The sequence below is a fragment of the Bombyx mandarina genome, chromosome 13, assembly GCF_030267445.1.
Source record: "Bombyx mandarina strain Sakado chromosome 13, ASM3026744v2".
NCBI classification, from domain to species: Eukaryota; Metazoa; Arthropoda; class Insecta; order Lepidoptera; family Bombycidae; genus Bombyx; species Bombyx mandarina.
The window spans coordinates 12,384,942-12,397,223 of record NC_143220.1 but is presented as its reverse complement, the minus strand read 5'-3'; the positions used below and the strand labels follow the sequence as shown (position 1 = coordinate 12,397,223).

Below are 12,282 nucleotides of genomic sequence, written 5' to 3'. Positions count from 1 at the left end.
TACCGTAGAAGAGAGCTACAACAAACAAAATGATAAGGTGTACGCACACAGTAGTGAAGAAGCGAGCAACAGTATTCCGCGTGTCCAACGAGGTCATTTTCCATCCTCGCTCATGGTATGGTTGGGAGTTTCTTATTGGGGCTTAACAGAGGTACATTTTTGTGAGTAAGGTGTAAAAACGAATGCAGTTGTGTATCAAAATACAGTCCTGACGAACCTTGTGGAACCTGTTTCTCATACCATGTTCAATAACAGGCACTGGGTATTCCAACAAGATTCGGCGCCAGCTCATAGAGCGAAGAGCACACAAGACTGGCTGGCGGCGCGTGAAATCGACTTCATCCGGCACGAAGACTGGCCCTCCTCCAGTCCAGATTTGAATCCGTTAGATTACAAGATATGGCAACACTTGGAGGAAAAGGCGTGCTCAAAGCCTCATCCCAATTTGGAGTCACTCAAGACATCCTTGATTAAGGCCGCCGCCGATATTGACATGGACCTCGTTCGTGCTGCGATAGACGACTGGCCGCGCAGATTGAAGGCCTGTATTGAAAATCACGGAGGTCATTTTGAATAAACTTTAGTGTCATAAGAATCTATGTTTTGTTAAGTTCATTTTGGTATATGAATGGTTACATAATGAATAAACTTGTTTCAATTATTTTACATTAAACATGTGACAGAATTTATGACCTGACTAGGTATATTACAACATCTATATTATCTATATATTAATACGTGAAGCAAAAACTTTGTATCCCTTTTTACGAAAATTGCGTGGACGGAGGAGTATGAAATTTTGCACACTTATAGAGAATATAGAGAAGAAGTGCACAATACTAATATTTTTTAAAATAATGCATAAAAAAATACATGAAATCAATAAAGAAAACATTACACACACTACATACCATGTATTTGACGCAGACACGCATGCATACTATAGGTATTTATTGTCAAACTTTTGTTCTTGACGTCGTTGTCAAATTGAGAATAGATTAAATATTGTTTGTCTTTGTTAATATTTTTTATAGTGTAGTCTTGGCGAAATTTGTGATTATAGAAGTATAAAATACAATCATAATAGTGTACAAATTTACAATTCCAATTAATTGTAGTCGAATTTCGACTACTGCGGGACCTTTAGTTATGAGAAACATATGTATGTATATATCCTATTCCCCACCGAACGTGGTCTCGCCTTGTCGCGGCGGTGGGGCTTAAGCGTGCACCCCGATACCGTGGAGCAGCGTTGTCTGCACAGGGGTGCCGCGAACAAAGAGGACTGCACACCGTGTTCCCGTTTTCCCACCTTTGCCGGACAAAGGGTGCGTGAAGCGGGAGATGGTTCCCTTCTGGAGCCCTCTTGAATGCTAGGCCATGTCCCCGGCAGCTCTTTGGCTGCTAAAGGGGAAGGCCCTCCAGAGGAGGGTACCGGTACGCCGGCGTGGCCACACCGTGGTCAGACGTGTGGGTCTGTCAGTAATGGTAGACCCCACGTGGATGAGAAGTGAACCGGAGGGCACTCCCTTCCGGTCGCTGGTTGCCATGTCCCCGGCTGCCTCTTGGCGGCTACAGGGGAAGGCCCCCCAAAGGGGGGTACCGGTTTACCGGCGTGGCTTCGAAGAAGCACACCGCAATCCCTACCGAGTAGGGGACGGGGGCTGCTGCCTAGCAGGAGCCGTGAGGATGCGAACCTCTATAAAAAATGCCCCAATCCCAAGTTTTTGACACCTGACGATGGGATGAATGGCTGGAGGGAGTCTAGTCCCAAGGGTTGTCCCATACCGTAATCCCCACTTGGTGGGGGGCGGGGCCGCTGCCTAGTAGGGGCCGCGAGGATGCAAACCTCTATAAAAAATGCCCTAATCCTAAGCCTGTGACGTGCCCGGTGATGGGATGAGTGGCTGGAGGGTGTCCAGTCGTGAGGGCCGTCCCAGGGGACCGACCCCTGGTTAAATAACAAAGGAACGAAATTAATGATGGCAAACTTACAAAAAACATTACCCCAGGAGGGTACCACTCTAGGTGGAGAATCCCTCCGTGCTTCCACTTCGGTGGGAGCATGCTGCCCCACGTATTCTGAGGGGGGCAAAGCATGCCACGATGAAGGGGGCTGTGCGACGGGCAGCGGAAAACCCGTCGAACCGAGGTGTGCCAGCGCTGGCTCGACGCGCTCTGCGCTCGTCAGCGACTGCGAGGCAGCTGGCCCGAAAGGGAAAGTTAGGCGGAAGAGAAAGTCAAGGGGAGTTTCTTCCCGCGAAGGGGAGGGGGGGCAAACGTCGTCCTCTGACACGGATGCCCCACCGGAGAAAGTGGTGGTAGTCTCCGATTCGGCCTCTGCCGCGGAGGAGATGCCGCCCCCTAAAGGGAGACCCGCTCGGGGGAAGGGCGCACCGTCACCGGCGCCGTCATCGGCGTCGATGTCTGTCGCCTCGCTGGACGGGCGGACGACAGAAGAGGAGGAGGGCGGTCTTCGGGACCCTGCCTTGGTCATAGGCAGGGCCATGAAGACCGTCAAGTCGTATGCAGCGACCAATGCCAAAACCAAAGCTGCTGGCCGCAGGCTGCGGGAAGTCGACTCGCGAGTCTCGAAGGTTCTGCCTTCGGTTGCTTCCGCCAATGACCAGGTGGTGCAGCTGATGGCGGAGAATTCGAGGCTCCGAGCACAGCTACAGGCGCAGCAGCGGCCTGATGGCAAGGTTGCTGCTGCCAAGCGGGTAGCCGCGACGAGGTCGTCGCCCGCGTTGCCACGTGCCGCTGGGCCGCGGACTCCTCCGGCATCTGTGCCGGCGGTGTCGCCGCTGGTCTCCGGGGTCCCTCGGGGTCCCTGTCCCTCAGCGGCGGCTGGCGACCCGTGGCCCGTGCTGCCACCATCGCGCGCGGTACAGCGGCGTTCGCGTCTCCCGTCGCCGCGGTCTAGGGAGGCGACGGCCGTCGAGCGGCAGCAGGGATCCGCGGGGCCACGGATCTTGGGCCTGCCGGAACCGAATTGCTACAGCCTGGACGAGATTATCGACCGCACCGTCCAGGCTGTAATGGAAAGGCTGGGTGGCGGGCTGGCGGCTCTCGAGGCGAAGCGTGTTGTCTCTGGTGACGCTGAGCGGCCTGCGTCTACACCTGCCGCGGTGTTGGGTGCTGCGGTGACCCGCTCCACCCCCGTACAGGCTCCAGCCACTAGGGCGGGCCCGGGGCGAGACAGAGCCAAGCGGGGGGGCGGCGCTAATGCAAAGTGCACATCGCAGGCGCCTCAACCCCGTCCGCTGCCTCCGCCCCCGTCTAACATGGACGAGGGGTGGAATGTGGTGGCCCGGCGGGGTGCCAAGAGGGCCGTACCGACAGCTCCGCAAGTGGACGGAGCACCGGCCACCACGGCGTCTCAGGCTGCTCCCCAACAGGGTCGAGCGCCTGTGGCCGCCAAGAAAAAGAAGACGAAGAAGAAGTCGTGGCGCGCGCCGCGGTCGGCGGCAGTGGTCTTAACGCTGCTGCCGGCCGCCGAGGCCAAGGGCATGTCATACGGAGATGTAGTCTCCCGGGCGCGCGCGGCTATTGATCTGGACGAGATCGGGGCGGGGGAGGGCCTCCGCTGTAGGCTGACGGCCAATGGGGCCAAGCTACTAGAGTGTCCCGGTGCCGATAGTTCCGGCATCGCGGAGCGTCTGGCGGCGAAGCTCCGTACGGTTCTGCCTGAGGAGGAGGTTCGAGTACACAGGCCGGTCAAAATGGCTGAATTGAGAGTGACCGGCCTGGACGACTGCACCACTAAGGATGAGGTGGCGGCGGCTATTGCCGCCCGGGGCAACTGCGCCCTGGAGAATATAACTGTAGGCGAGCTGCGCCTCGGTTATACCGGGGCTGGCTCTGTTTGGGTGCGTTGCCCGGTAGAGGCGGCCACCTCCTTGGCTGCTCCTCCGCCCGGGAGACCGTCGGGGGAACCGGGCAGGTTGCGCGTGGGCTGGATAGCGGCCCGCGTGCGCCTTCTCGAACCACGCGCCTGGCGGTGCCTCAGATGCTTCAGCACTGGGCACTGCCTCGCTAAATGCGTGAGTGCGGTTGACCGCAGCGGATTGTGCTTTCGCTGTGGTCAGCCTGGACACAAGGCGGCCGTGTGCTCGGCTGCGCCGCATTGCTTATTATGTGCGGCGGCCGGGCGCAAGGCTGACCACCGGGCTGCCCTCCGGCCAGCAAGAATGCAGAACGAAATCGGCGCCGCCAAGCTAAGCGGCGTCAAAAGAAGCGGTTGGCCGGGGGAGCACCGGCCGGTACTTTGTCCCCCGCTGAGGCGTTCGCGCCCGATAGCGGGGGCAATGGAGTAGGGGAGGGAGCGATGGATGTGGTTCAGCCTTAATGGATCACACCTATCGCTTCCTGCAGGGAAACTTGAACCACTCCGCTGGGGCTCAGGACATGTTGCTCCAAACCATGGCGGAGTGGTCAATTGACGTGGCTGTGGTCGCCGAGCCATACTTCGTTCCCCCAGCGGATGACTGTTGGTTTGGGGACGTTGATGGCTTGGCGGCCATACATATCAGAAGAACCGCGATGGTCCCCCCCCTGGCGATGGTGACCAGGGGCCCCGGGATCGTCGCGGTACAATTAGAGAATATCGTCGTGATCGGGGTGTACTTTTCTCCGAATCGGCCTACCGTCGAGTTCGAGCGGTTCCTGGACGGGCTAGAGGTGATCGCTCGTCAACTCGCTCCCCGTTCAGTGATACTGGCGGGGGACTTCAATGCGAAGTCTGTCGCTTGGTGTTCCCCATTCACGGACGCTCGTAGTAGGCTGCTGGAGGAGTGGGCGGTCGCGGTCGGTCTCTGTATCGTTAATAGGGGCTCGATCGCGACTTGCGTGCGGTGGACGGGCGAGTCTATCGTGGACTTGACGTTCGCGAGCTCGCCCGTCGCACGGCGCATCCTCGGCTGGAGAGTGGTGGTGGGGGCGGAATCGTTGTCCGATCACCGGTATATCCGGTACGATCTTTCTGCCCCCGCGCCGACGCCGGCTGCAGGTGCCCGCGGGGTTGACCCCCCGCAGAGTGCATCCCGGTCATTCCCTAGGTGGGCACTGAAGCTCCTGAACAGGGAGCTCCTGGTGGAGGCCTCTATGGTGGCGGCGTGGGCGCCCAAGCGCCTACAACCTGTCGATGTGGAAACCGAGGCCGAATGGTTCCGGGGCGCGATGCACCGCATATGTGATGCCTCGATGCCCCGGGTCGGCCCTCGGCATTCTGGACGGCGACAGTCGCCCTGGTGGTCGCCCGAAATTGCAAGACTGCGTGCGGTCTCCATCCGGGCGAGCCGCCGGTGCACTAGACACCGGCGTCGCCGCCGCCTGCGGCGCGACGAGCCTGTCGCGTTCGCGGAGGAGGAAGCTCGGCTGCACCGCGAATATCGCGCTGCGAAGGACGCCCTGCGGCTGGCCATCAGGCGGGCCAAGGAACAGAGCATGGAGAGACTCTTGGAGGCGCTCGAAGCGGATCCGTGGGGGAGCCCATACAAATTGGTACGCGGCAAGTTACGCCCGTGGGCCCCCTCTATGACTGAGCGCCTCCAGCCTCAGCAGCTGCGGGACATCGTTTCGGCGTTGTTCCCGCAGAAGCGGGAGGGTTTTGTCCCTCCCGCTATGGGCGGGCCGTCTGACACCGTCGACGGCCAAGCTCCTGCTGAGGTGCCCCGTATTACCGAGGCAGAGCTCCGGGTGGCCGTTGTCAAGATGACTGCGAAAGACACGGCCCCCGGCCCGGACGGAGTCCACGGCCGGGTATTGGCCTTGGCCCTCGGTGCCCTGGGGGACCGGCTCCTTGAGCTATATAATGGCTGCTTGGAGTCGGGACGGTTTCCGTCGCTCTGGCGGACGGGTAGACTTGTGTTGTTGAGGAAGGAGGGGCGCCCGGTGGATACAGCCGCCGGGTATCGTCCTATCGTACTGCTGGACGAGGCGGGAAAATTGCTGGAACGTATTCTGGCTGCCCGCATCGTTCGGCACCTGGTCGGGGTGGGGCCTGACCTGTCGGCGGAGCAGTACGGCTTCCGGGAGGGCCGTTCGACCGTGGATGCAATTCTTCACGTGCGGTCCCTCTCGGACGAGGCCGTTTCTCGGGGTGGGGTGGCGCTGGCGGTGTCTCTTGACATCGCCAACGCATTTAACACTCTGCCCTGGACCGTGATAGGGGGGGCACTGGAGAGGCATGGAGTGCCCCTCTACCTCCGCCGGCTGGTTGGGTCCTATTTGTGGGCCAGGTCGGTCGTATGTACCGGGTACGGTGGGACCCTTCATCGTTTTCCGGTCGTGCGTGGTGTTCCGCAGGGGTCGGTTCTCGGCCCCCTCTTGTGGAATATCGGGTACGACTGGGTGCTGAGGGGCGCCCTCCTCCCGGGCCTCCGCGTTATCTGTTACGCGGACGACACGTTGGTCGTGGCCCGGGGGGATGATTATAGGGAGTCTGCCCGTCTCGCCACAGCGGGAGTGGCCCTCGTCGTCGGAAGGATAAGGAGGCTGGGTCTCGACGTGGCGCTCAATAAATCCGAGGCTCTGTGGTTTCACGGGCCGCGGGGGGCGCCACCCGTTGACACCCACATCGTGGTTGGAGGCGTCCGGATAGGGGTCGGGGTGCAGTTGAAGTACCTCGGCCTCGTGTTGGACAGCCGGTGGGCTTTTCGTGCTCACTTTGCGGAGCTGGTTCTCCGATTGATGGGGACGGCCGGTTCTTTGAGCCGGCTGCTCCCGAATATTGGGGGACCGGATCAGGTTGTGCGCCGCCTCTACGCGGGGGTGGTGCGATCGATGGCCCTGTACGGTGCACCTGTGTGGGCTGAGCCGCGTAACCGGGCCACTATGGCTCGGTTCCTGCGCCGGCCGCAGCGCACCGTTGCCATCAGGGTCATTCGCGGATATCGCACCGTCTCCTTCGAGGCGGCGTGTGTTTTGGCGGGGACGCCGCCATGGGAGCTGGAGGCGGAGTCGCTCGCTGCCGACTATCGGTGGCGCAGCGAGCTTCGTGCTCGGGGCGTGGCGCGTCTCCCCGAAAGTGAGCTGCGGGCGCGGAGGGCCCATTCTCGGCGGTCCGTGCTCGAGTCGTGGTCGAGGCGATTGGCCAACCCCACGTGGGGGCTACGGACCGTCGAGGCGGTTTACCCGGTCTTTGATGACTGGGTGAATCGTGGCGAAGGACGTCTCACCTTTCGTCTGGTGCAGGTGCTGACCGGGCACGGATGCTTCGCGAAGTACCTGCGCCGGATAGGGGCTGAGCCGACGACGAGGTGTCACCATTGTGGACACGACCTGGACACGGCGGAGCATACGCTCGCTGTCTGCCCCGCTTGGGAGGTGCAGCGCCGTGTCCTGGTCGCAAAGATAGGACCTGACTTGTCGCTGCCTGGCGTCGTGGCGTCGATGCTTGGCAGCGATGAGTCATGGAAGGCTATGCTCGACTTCTGCGAGTGCACCATCTCGCAGAAGGAGGCGGCGGGGCGAGTGAGGGAAAGCTCTCCTCACTACGCAGAAACCCGCCGCCGCCGAGCAGGGGGTCGGGACCGGGGTCGTATCCGTGACCTGGCCCCCTAAGAGCTAGGGGTCCCACCCGTTTTGTGCGGGGAGGGACCCAGACGTGGGGTGGCGTGCTCTGCACGCTCACCCGCAATAGGAAGCCGGGTGATGGTAGACCGCGTTCCCCCGACCGCTCTGGGGGAAGGTGTAACGCGACGCCATCAAAGCGAGCTCTCGGCCCGCTGAACGAGGGAACCGGTGGTCGTGTCGCTGGCGGCCACCGGTCCGGCGTCCGTGGGACGGTGGGATGGATGTAATGTGCTCTGCGTCAACCCTGTCCCGCCGTTTAAATGGCCCCGACTGGGCTCCGGCCCGGTCCGAGGTAGGGCGCCGGTTGTGAGCGGCAGGAGTTTTTAGTGAGGTTCAACTCCCACATACCCCACCTGCCGCGCGGGTGGGGATCCGGCGATTTTCTCCTGTGGAAAAAAAAAAAAAAAAAAAAAGTGTGTGTGTCCGCTCCGACGCACGACTGGAGTTTACTGGATATAAAAAATTAAACGAAACAATACGAGAAATAGTTCTATATTACGACAACACGATACACTACAGATTATTAACAAATTAACGAGACACAAAACAAACGACTAACAAATATATGAAAATACAATAATGAGAGAAACGCGCGATCAGTACGAGGCTTTGTGGCGGACTGCCGGCGCAGCAGCCCGGCGTCAACTGCGATAACGCGGCCGCGCGTTGGCTCCTGATTGGCGCGCGCACGCATCACGCAATCAGGAGCCAATCAGGCGCATAACGCATTTCGTGTGACATGCTAGTACGATTTTGATTGGCGCGCGCACGCATCACGCAATCAGGAGCCAATCAGGCGCATAACGCATTTCGTGTGACATGCTAGTACGATTTTGGTCCCCATAATTTTCATACCCCGGGCCTATATATGTAAATCGATTCTAAAGGAGTAAACTCCAAAAAAAAAAAAAAAATGTATATATCCTATTAGCAATCGCAGGTACTGCAACTTATTAAAACTAACTTCGTTTGCATTTTTTTTTCTTTTTCTTTTTTATTGCTTACATTGGTGGACGATCACACAGCCCGCCTGATGTTAAGTGGTTACTGGAGCCCTATCAACGTAAATGCGCCACCCACCTTGAGATATAAGTTCCACGGTCACAGTATAGTGACATCTTTATATCATAAACTGGTGGTAGGACCTCTTGTGAGTCCGCACGGGTAGGTACCACCGCCCCGCCTATTTCTGCCGTGAAGCAGTAATGCGTTTCGGTTTGAAGGGTGGAGCAGCCGTTGTGACTATACTATATATACTAGACCTTAGAACTATATCTCAAGGTGTGTGGCGCATTTACGTTGTAGATGTCTATGGGCTCCAGTAACCACTTAACACCAGGTGGGCTGTGAGCTCGTCCACACAACTAAGCAATAAAAAAATAAAAAAAAATTACACTCAATTTGGTGAAATACGCAAATAAGAAGAAACAAATATAAGGAATATGCATTCGTTAAGCCCGAACCTATAAATACTCAAAGTAAGAAATAGTTATATAAGTGTGACAGTCATACATTGTCCTCTTAAAAATTCCCAATAGGATTCTAAGTAATACAATATGAATTAGACTGACGTATTAGATCTTCCAGGAATCCCAGTGGTAGCGTGAGTAATACGGGGCATCCCAGCGAGGTAGCGTCTCTAAACGTACAGTTCGTTGTCGAGTTTCAAGAAATGCGCCCGTCTGACACTGCGTCCGTCCGCGTTAGTCGCGGCAACACCGTTGTTAGCAGTTAACGAAAAGAAAGAAAAAAAACCGTGTAATGTAAACACGTAACGTATTTTGTTTACAATAATCATGGGCCAGTGTTTAACACGCCCGTTTTTTGGGCGATTATAACTATTAAGCGCGGCGATTTTTTTGAAACTAATTCGAAAGTTTGAAAAAAAAAATTTTTTTTAAATTCCTTTTGTGATTGTAATTTGTGGCTATCGTGGTGTCTATAGTGTATGACCTCGAACTGTTTGTGATCGTACAAGTGTTTAGTTTAATGAACGGTGCCGGACTGTTTAAAATTGGAATCGATTTTTATCCATTAAGGTGATTTTCTTATTGCATTTATTTTTGTATGTCCTTTCCTTCTCTCCATAACGTAAGGTAAATATTTTTAATTATTAAATAAAACAGCTCTGTTGGATACCTCCTTTTTTCAGAGCGGCTAAATCGAGCATCAATATTTTTAGAGAACAAAAGCAAAAATGTCGGCAAACAGCTCTAATTGTTTATTATTATTTTTAAAGAAGTTTTATCCTACAAATGTTTACATATATAATAATATATTAGAACCAATTCAAGTAAGATAAAAATAATTTGAAAAAATATATATACTCGAATTATCTTGCCTCCAATGTTGACAATTATTTCAGTGTTTTAGTGTAGTTAGAGCAGTGAACGGTAACCATTCAGAAAACCGAAAAGAAGAAGACAAAAATATGGAATATAATATTCACTAAATGCACTAAATTAAGAGTTATTGTGTCATCTATACTAATATTATAAAGAGGAAAGATTTGTTTGTCCGAAAGTACTGAACCGATTTGAAAAATTCTTTCCCTGTTTGGAAGCTACACTATTCCCGAGTGACATAGGGGGCGGGGCGGGGGGGGGGGCAAGAGAGAGAGAGAGTATTCTTTATTGTACACCAAACAAATAAACAAATAAACAGTGCGATATATTAAACACAAAAAAGTACAAATGGCGGTCTTATCGCTTCCAGACAACCATTAGGTGGACAAGAATCATTTGGAAACGAATTACGCGCGGTGTACCATTCCAGTGAAATACATATATGTACACATACATATATACATACATACACACATACATATCTCCGTAAATATACAAACAATTAATACACAAAGTATTATAATATAATAAAAATTATTAAAAATAAAAATAAATTTGCTTCTTTACACATAACTAAGAAAATAAGAATAAGCTATTTACATATAAAAGATACCTTTGAAACATATACAAGGCTATAATCTTTTTTGAAAAAAAAAAAATTGGGATCCTTACTAAAACTCCAATAATGTAACCAAAGGTGTAAAAAAAAATACCTAAAATTTTCTTTACATCGCGTGCCCTGCAAAAACTATTGATGATAGAATAAAATAATGTACTACAACTTTGTAGAACACATTACTATTTATAAAAAGTGTCGCGACAGAATATGTTTAACTATGAATAACAGAAAACAGAATATGTTTAATTATAGTTATGCCGCAATAAGTGTTCTTTTATTTAAAAAAATAAAACAACGTCAAATATCGTTGAAATTTTTGTTAAAGACCCGAGCGGAGCCGGAGCGGGCCGCTTGTTGTGTATATTTTTATTGGGCAAATGCATTCTGTATCATCAGGAGATCAAGAACAATGTTACACATCTAAGTTGTGGACGCATTGGCTAAATATAATACAATGATTCTATTGTTTTTAAGTACTTTTTGTTAGGTACTAACAGCATTTTATATCACCGATTTACGTAACGATAAGGTATGTTAAATATAGATTTTTAAGAAGGACGTCTTCGAATCGTTTAGGGTCAAGACGATACTTGTAATGCGCCGATAGACGAGAAAGCTGCTCAAACAGCGGTGCCTCATTACCGATGTAAAATTGAATGTTTTCAACACCATTTGTCCTCACTGTATACGTAAATTATTTGTATTGTTGGCAGCATTGTGAGCCCGCATGGGTAAATACCACTATTCGGACAATTTCTGCCATTGAGCAATCACACATTCCAGTTTCGTGGACTGTCAGCCAATATACAATGCAAGTCAATCTGATGAAGTCGTGGCCTAAAGGATAAGACGTCCGGTGCATTCGTATCTAGCGATGCCCCGGTGTTCGAATCCCGCAGGCGGCTACCAATTTTTCTAATGAAATACGTACTTAACAAATGTTCACGATCGGTTTCCACGATGAAGGAATAACATCGTGTAATACAAATCAAACCCGCAAAATTATAATTTGCGTGATTACTGGTGGTAGGCCCTCATTTGAGTGCGCACGGGTAGGTACCACCACCCTGCCTATTTCTGCCGTGAAGCAGTAATGCGTTTCGGTTTGACGCATGGGACAGCCGTTCTAACTATACTGAGACCTTAGAACTTATATCTGAAGGTGGGTGGCGTATTGGCGTTGTAAATGTCTATGGGCTCCAGTAACCACTTAACAGCAGGTGGGCTCTGAGCTCGTCCACCTATCTTGAACATTCAGCTTCATGTGAGCGAACGTATTCAAGTTGAGGTATCTATGAGCTCAGATAATCACTTAACAACACGTAAGCCGTGAGCTAGTTCAACCGTATAGCGCAACAAAACCGAACTCAGAAAATTAATCTATACTTATAAATAAAATTCGAGTGTCTGTTTGTAATATTGAAATAACCGTTTTTTACTATATGAATATATATACGATACATACACCAAAATAATATTTTTTACAATTTTTGTCTGTCTGTCTGTCTGTTTGTTCCGGCTAATCTCTGGAAAGGCTGTACCGATTTTGATGAGACTTTCACTAATAGATAGCTAATAATATAAGGAGTAACTTAGGCTACTTTTTCTAGACTAGCTTCGCCCCGCGGCGTCACCCGCAATTATTGTCGTACCGCGCGCAATATGGCGGGCTTCGCCTATCAATAATAAAATGTAATGTTTCCGAAGCGAAGCTTTTTTTTTTTTGGAACGAAGTTCCTTATT

At 52.5% G+C, this 12,282-nt stretch overlaps 1 protein-coding gene and 1 pseudogene across 1 annotated transcript in view; one reads left to right on the top strand and one right to left on the bottom strand.

The window, feature by feature from the left end:
• Window positions 1-1,361: 1,361 nt before the first annotated feature.
• Window positions 1,362-2,522, bottom strand: LOC149501650 (uncharacterized; annotated as a pseudogene).
• Window positions 2,523-9,221: 6,699 nt separating this feature from the next.
• LOC114241794 (venom dipeptidyl peptidase 4) overlaps window positions 9,222-12,282 on the top strand; it is a 55,443-nt gene continuing 52,382 nt past the window's right edge. The window contains exon 1 of the mRNA XM_028172763.2: window positions 9,222-9,614. The gene's annotated coding sequence lies outside the window, so the exon portion shown is untranslated. The remainder of the gene's footprint in view (window positions 9,615-12,282) is intronic.